At 45.0% G+C, this 6,026-nt stretch overlaps 1 protein-coding gene across 2 annotated transcripts in view; it reads left to right on the forward strand.

The window, feature by feature from the left end:
• Positions 1-4,829: 4,829 nt before the first annotated feature.
• LOC114031505 (T-lymphoma invasion and metastasis-inducing protein 2-like) overlaps positions 4,830-6,026 on the forward strand; it is a 288,383-nt gene continuing 287,186 nt past the window's right edge. For both annotated transcript variants that reach the window (XM_027846610.1, XM_027846611.1), the window contains exon 1: positions 4,830-4,997. The gene's annotated coding sequence lies outside the window, so the exon portion shown is untranslated. The remainder of the gene's footprint in view (positions 4,998-6,026) is intronic.

Genomic DNA, 6,026 nt, shown 5'->3' on the forward strand with positions numbered 1-6,026 from the left:
ACTAAACTGTCTAGTCCTATAGAACTGTGAACTATTATTATTATCATCATTACCATGATTATCACTGATGGTTAAACAGATTAAAACAAAACAAAACGTCTTTCTACTTGCCAGAGACTTAATTTAAGAGAAGTTAATAAATGTTAAATGACTAAAAGCATAAATGATATAACAATAATAATCTTCACAGAAATGGCTGGAAATGTTTGACTCCTATCTGTGGATACAAGCAATAAAAAGGTGACCTCCTTGAGGCTCTTAATACAAGCTGAAAGCAGCCTGACCCTCTGCTTCCTTTCAATCACATATCATAGATTATCCTACACTGATCTCTGGAGAGAGAGAGTGTGTATCCTCTTAGGGATGTTGTGCAAAACAAATATCCTTTCTCAGACTGTGTCCTGATTTTCATTTTGAAAGACTGGTATCCATAGCACTTTAAGGTTTGCAAAGCATTTTACATGTTATCTCATTTAATACTTGTAATGTAGGCTATTATTATTATTATCTTACAAATAATGAAACTGAGGCATAAAGAAATTAAGTGACTTGTCTAGGATCACATAAGGCAAAGGAAGCATCAGAGGTGGGATTTGAGCTCAGGTTTTCCTGACTAGTTGGCATAGTGGATAGAGCTGGGGCTTGGAGTCAGGAAGATCTGAGTTCAAATCTGACCTTAGACACTTACTAGCTATGTGACCCTGAGCAAAACACTTAACCCTGTTTGCCTCAGTTGCCTCATATGTAAAAAGAACTGGAAAAGGAAATGGCAAACTGCTCCAGTATCTTTGCCAAGAAAACCCCAAATGGGGTCATGATGAGTTAGACATGAGTGAAATGACTTTATAGCAGCAACTTCCTGACTGTGAATCCATCCCCCTCTCCCATTCCTTCCCTAGATGCCCATGTGGTTTTCTTGTTTTTTCTTATTTCACTCGGCTTCAGTTTGCATAAATCTTCTCATTTCCTCTGATTTCTTTATGTTCCTCATTTCTTATGGCATAGTATTATACCATTAAATTCATATGCCACAATTTATTTAGGCATTCTGTAATTGATACTCACCTATATTATTTTCAGTTCTTTGCTATCATAAAGTAGGCTGCTAGGAATATCTGGGTGTGTATGGGCCCAGAAAATTCTGTTTCAAAGAGAAACAAATGGAAAAGATGTATTCATCCCCCCCCCCCCATTATTTGGTTAAGGCAAACATACACCTGTGTTCGCTGCTGAATCAGCAGCAAAGGAGGGTGGCTCCCCCAGATTATGCATCTGAGGAGGGCTGAGCCTCAGTTGTCAATAACACTGGAGGTAGCTTTGTCATGTACACCAAACAATACTAAGAAAACTTGCCTCCTTCGCTCTTCTCAAACAACTGAAAAAGGAAGTGGAGTAAACCCAACAGAAAGAGAATCCACAAAAGGTTGGCAAGAAGGCCTTCAGAGAGATAGAGCCCTACTAGGGGAGGACCCTCTTGGGAAGCCTCTTCTAACCCCTGGCAATTTACTTTAATCCCTTGGCAGAATTTCTTGCCAAAGAGGAGAACAGAGAGGAAAGCTTGGCCTGACTGCATGAATTCTTTTTCCCCCCATTAACTAGCCCCTTAGGCAATGGGTGGGAGACTGCAAATAAGCCTGTTTAAAAAAGAGAGAGAGAGAGAAATGGACTTAGTGTAATTAGCAATTGCTAGAATCCTGGTTCTTTCCTACCAGCAGGCTGTAAAACTCTTTTGAACTCCTTAGGAAAAGGAATTAAGCTAAATGGATGATTAGTATTACTATTGGGATTTGTCCCTGGATTGCTTGGTGTAGGGACCAAGGCGTGTAGCAGAGTCTTACTTGGGCAGGAGGCAGAGGCAGTCAGAATCAGGGTCCTACTATGTTCTGGGAACTGTGCTAAGTGCTTGGGATACACAGAAAGGCCTAAGACAGTCCCTGTCCTCAAGGAGCTTACAATGCAATGGGAGAAGTTTGTTGTTGTCTTGTCATTTTTCAGTTGTGTTCAACTCTTAGTGACCTCTTTTGGGATTTTCTTGACAGAGATACTGGAATGGTTTGCCCTTTCTTTCTCTAGTTCATTTTACAGATGAGGAAACTGAGGTAAACAAGGTTAAGTGACTTGCCAAGGGTCACACAACTAGTAAGTGTCTGAACTCAGGAAGATGAGCCTTCCTGACTCCAGGCCTGGCACTCTATTCACCATGCAACCTAGCTGAAACTGAAAAGTTTGGGGTGTTGGTGGGGTAAAGGGATGAGGGTACATAGCTAGGATGGCATGATGAAGTCCTGAAGCCAGGTGGGAAATGATCTGAGGAAGTGAGAGTTAGAATTCAGAATGATGAATTTCTGGAGATCATGAAATTCAAGAGAGCAGCTCTGGGCACCCTCCTTAAATGCTGGAGGATCTAAGAGAAGCTATCCAATGTCTACCTCCATCCTCTCCAATTGGAGGGAGGGAGCCTAGGGTCAGAGACTAAAATGAAAAGGCTGTGTGGCAAAAACAGAAAGAACACTGTCTCTGGAGTCAGATCTGGGTTCAAATTCTGTCTCTGACATGTTCTACCTGTGATAGAATGATAGTATTAGGGAATAATAGTAACACATTCCATCATTAGTCCTCTGGTAATTATGTTGATCACAGCTACCATGTCTTTCAAAGTTATCTTTACAATATTGTTGTGATTTTATAAATCATTCTCCTGGTTATATTCCCTTCACTCTGCATCAGTTCATACAAGTCTTTGCAGAGTTCTTTGAAACCATCTGCTTTACCATTTCTTACAGTCCAATAGCATTGCATTGGGACAGCTACGTGGTATAGTGGAAAGAGCGCTAGGCCTACACTCAAGAAGGCTCATATTCCTGATTTCAAAGCTGACATCAGATACTTATTAGCTGTGTGACCCTGGGCAAGTTGCTTAACTCCTTTTGCCTCAGTTTCTTCATCTGTAAAATGAGCTGGAGAAGAAAATGGCAAATCATCAGTATCTTTGCCAAGAAAACCCCAAAACGGGGTCATGAATAGTCAGACATGATTGAAATGACTCTACAACAACAACAATAACAACAACAACCAAGTATTGTATCACATGTATATACCATAACTTGACCAGCCATTCCCCAATTGATGGGCACCTTCTGTGAGAGAGTTGGAACACAAGTCTTCCTAACTCCAAGTATAGCATTCTATCAATTTTGCTATCTAGCTGTCTCTAAATCCAAAGACTACTTATTAATGGCTAAAGGTCAACTTCGACAGATTTCTGGTATTGTATTGTTTAACTCTTTTTTTTTTAAATCACTGATTAGATATGGTGAGGAGGAGGATGTCTCTGAGGTTGTGAGCTTTGGAGAATGGAAGGATGATGGTGTGCTCAACAGAAATAGGAAGGTTGGGAGCAGGGGGAAGCTTAGGGCCACAGATAAGTCCTGTTTTTGACACCCAAAGTTTGAGGTGGAGAGGTCCTGTAAGCTCTTAATGATTTGGGCTTGACTTTCCAGAAAGTAGTGAGATCTGGATGTGTAGATTTGGGAATCATCTGCATAAAGATGATAATTGAATCCACATGTTGCTATTACAGTTATCATGCGCTAATTTTGAAAGGATTCTCATTTTTTTATCTGACCTTTTTTTTGTTTGCTTCCTTTGTTTAGTGAAAAACTTTCTATGAGACTTTTTAAGGGACTTGGCCTCAGAAAAAAGATCAAGGAGAGTGGTAAGGTTTTTCAAACAGTCTGAGAGGACCTTGGTCGACTTTAGCTTTTAAGTCACTTAACCATAATAACAATTATATATATGATGATTATATAATTGATGGATATGAAAGTGCTTTGAATAATCAATATTATTGAGTATATATATGATGAGTATCTAATTTATGGATATATATAATATACAGATGTATACACACCCACACACACACCCACACACACACACAAATACTAAAGTACCACCAAGGGTGAGACAGAATTTGTTTTTAAAAATAAATGTCTTTGCAGCTTTCTACTGTGCAAATGCACCAGCCACTGAAGGGAGAAAACTCTTTTTGTTACAATGGAAGCATCAAAATGCTATTGTGCAGAGGCCAAAGTTCTCACCTGCTTAATTTGAGGGCCCTCCCTTGAATTTGAGGTGCAGGTCAAATGGCTTCCCTAGCTTGGCTCTCCCGATATAATGATAAGCATCCTTTTTTTTTTTTTTCTGTCTGTTTGCGCCGCCCACCCCTTTCTTTCGAGACTATGGAAATATAGTAGAGGGAGCAGAAGGAGGGGCTGGTCCCTTACTGCCTCGCCTGCTTCTCCTTTTGGGTGTCAACTGGTTTGAAATGCTTGGGGAGATGCTCTGTAAGTTGACAGCCACTTTTTCTGGTAGTGCTTTCTGAAAATTTAACTTTTTGTTTGGAAGTTGGAGAAAAATTGCCCGTATTTAGGCTCGTCTTTCGTCTTCCTCTTTGAAAACACTCATTCCAGGCGTCGAGAGTGCCTTTGGATGTGTTTTTCCAGACGCCCGTGCTGGCTGGAAGTAAACCATCCTTTCAGGTGGAGGGGACTCTTGAGGCAGACAGCCGGCCTGGATTGTCCCGCAGGAGCCCGGAGCAGGCTCCCCACTTCACGTACTCCGCCTGCCTCGAGCCTCGGGCAGCCAGGGTGCCGGGGTGCGTTCGCTCCTGGGGGTGCAGCAGGCCAAGGCGGGGCGGGGATTGGCCTCTGGGGCTGGGCTGGTGGAGCGAGGAGGGGGGAGTGTGCGGAAGGAGGGGGCAGGGGAGGGTTCGGCTAGGAGGAGGGCTTCTCAGCACCGCCGCCACCGCGGCAGCCACGACGCGGAGCGCGGTCTTGGAACAAAGTGAGGGCGCAAACTTCCCCCGCTGCTGCCTCGGCCTCTAGCAGCCTTTCGGAGATCAGGGACCCAAGGAACTGGCGAGGAGGCGCCCCGAAGGCGAGCTCCCGGCACTCGATTGCTGGGGCTAGGTTGGAGGCTGCGAAGAGGGGCGAGCCAAGGTAAGGAGCCCATTCGGCCGCCCCTGGAGATTTCAGACAAAGAACGTCGTCCCCCCGTACAGTGCGCCCACCTCGGGGGGCAATCGTGGGAGAGGCCCGAGGGCGTGGGAGCGAGACGTAGTCTGGCTTCGGCTTGCCTCACCTGCCCACCGAGCTCCGGCGCTGGAGTGCCTCATGCCAGCCCCAGCCCAACTCCAGGCTGCTCCCTCGCGCACTTGGCCGCTCTCCCCACGTACATCTCCAGTTGCTGCCCCACCTTCTGGGAGCTTGGGCTGCTGGATAGGAGGGTCCCAGCTCGCTCCAGGGCTTTAAGAAGCCGCACTTTCTCCCACCCTTTCCCTCTTCTTTCTTTTTCTCCTTCGTTGCGCTCATTTATCTTTTCTTCCATCTTCCTCCTTTGGATTCGGTGTGCGGAATTGCTGGTCCGGGCTGCGGGTAGTGGGGAGGAAAGAATGAGGTGCTATCTCATTCTCTCCCCTCCCTGGACGGAGGGCCGGCCACCCCTTTGGAGCACCTCAGGAGGCAGGGTCAGTCCGCCTTTCTATAGTTAGCCTGAGCCCGGAGAGAGTCAGCACTTCCTAAAACCGCTGTGGAATGGGGTTTCCCCTGAATACCGCTTACAGACCTCTTTGTAAAGTTAGCTCTCTGATAACAGTACTTTGCTTCCATTCTTCCTAATCTGCTGGGGATCCAGGCCGTGAGAGGTTCGCTGGGTGGGTGGATGGGGGAGATGTGGAAGTAGGAGCGAGGTGCTTCTGATTAAGAGTTAAGTCTTGACACAAAAGAGAAGTTTGTTGTCAAATGAAGTACTCCAGTAAAGGACTGCATGTCTCTGTTGCTAAAAGTGTCTTGGACTGGGGAGTAAAAGGATTCCATCGACTTAACTTTGAATCATTATTCCCCTAACAAAGTTCTTAAGCAGCCCAGAATAGTAAATAGCTTCCAGTACAACGAGAGAGAGAGAGAGAGAGAGAGAGAGAGAGAGAGAGAGAGAGAGAGAGAAGGAGAGAGAGAGAGAGAGAAGGAGAG

The sequence above is a fragment of the Vombatus ursinus genome, unplaced genomic scaffold (assembly GCF_900497805.2).
Source record: "Vombatus ursinus unplaced genomic scaffold, bare-nosed wombat genome assembly UNPS02015175.1, whole genome shotgun sequence".
Taxonomy (NCBI): domain Eukaryota; kingdom Metazoa; phylum Chordata; class Mammalia; order Diprotodontia; family Vombatidae; genus Vombatus; species Vombatus ursinus.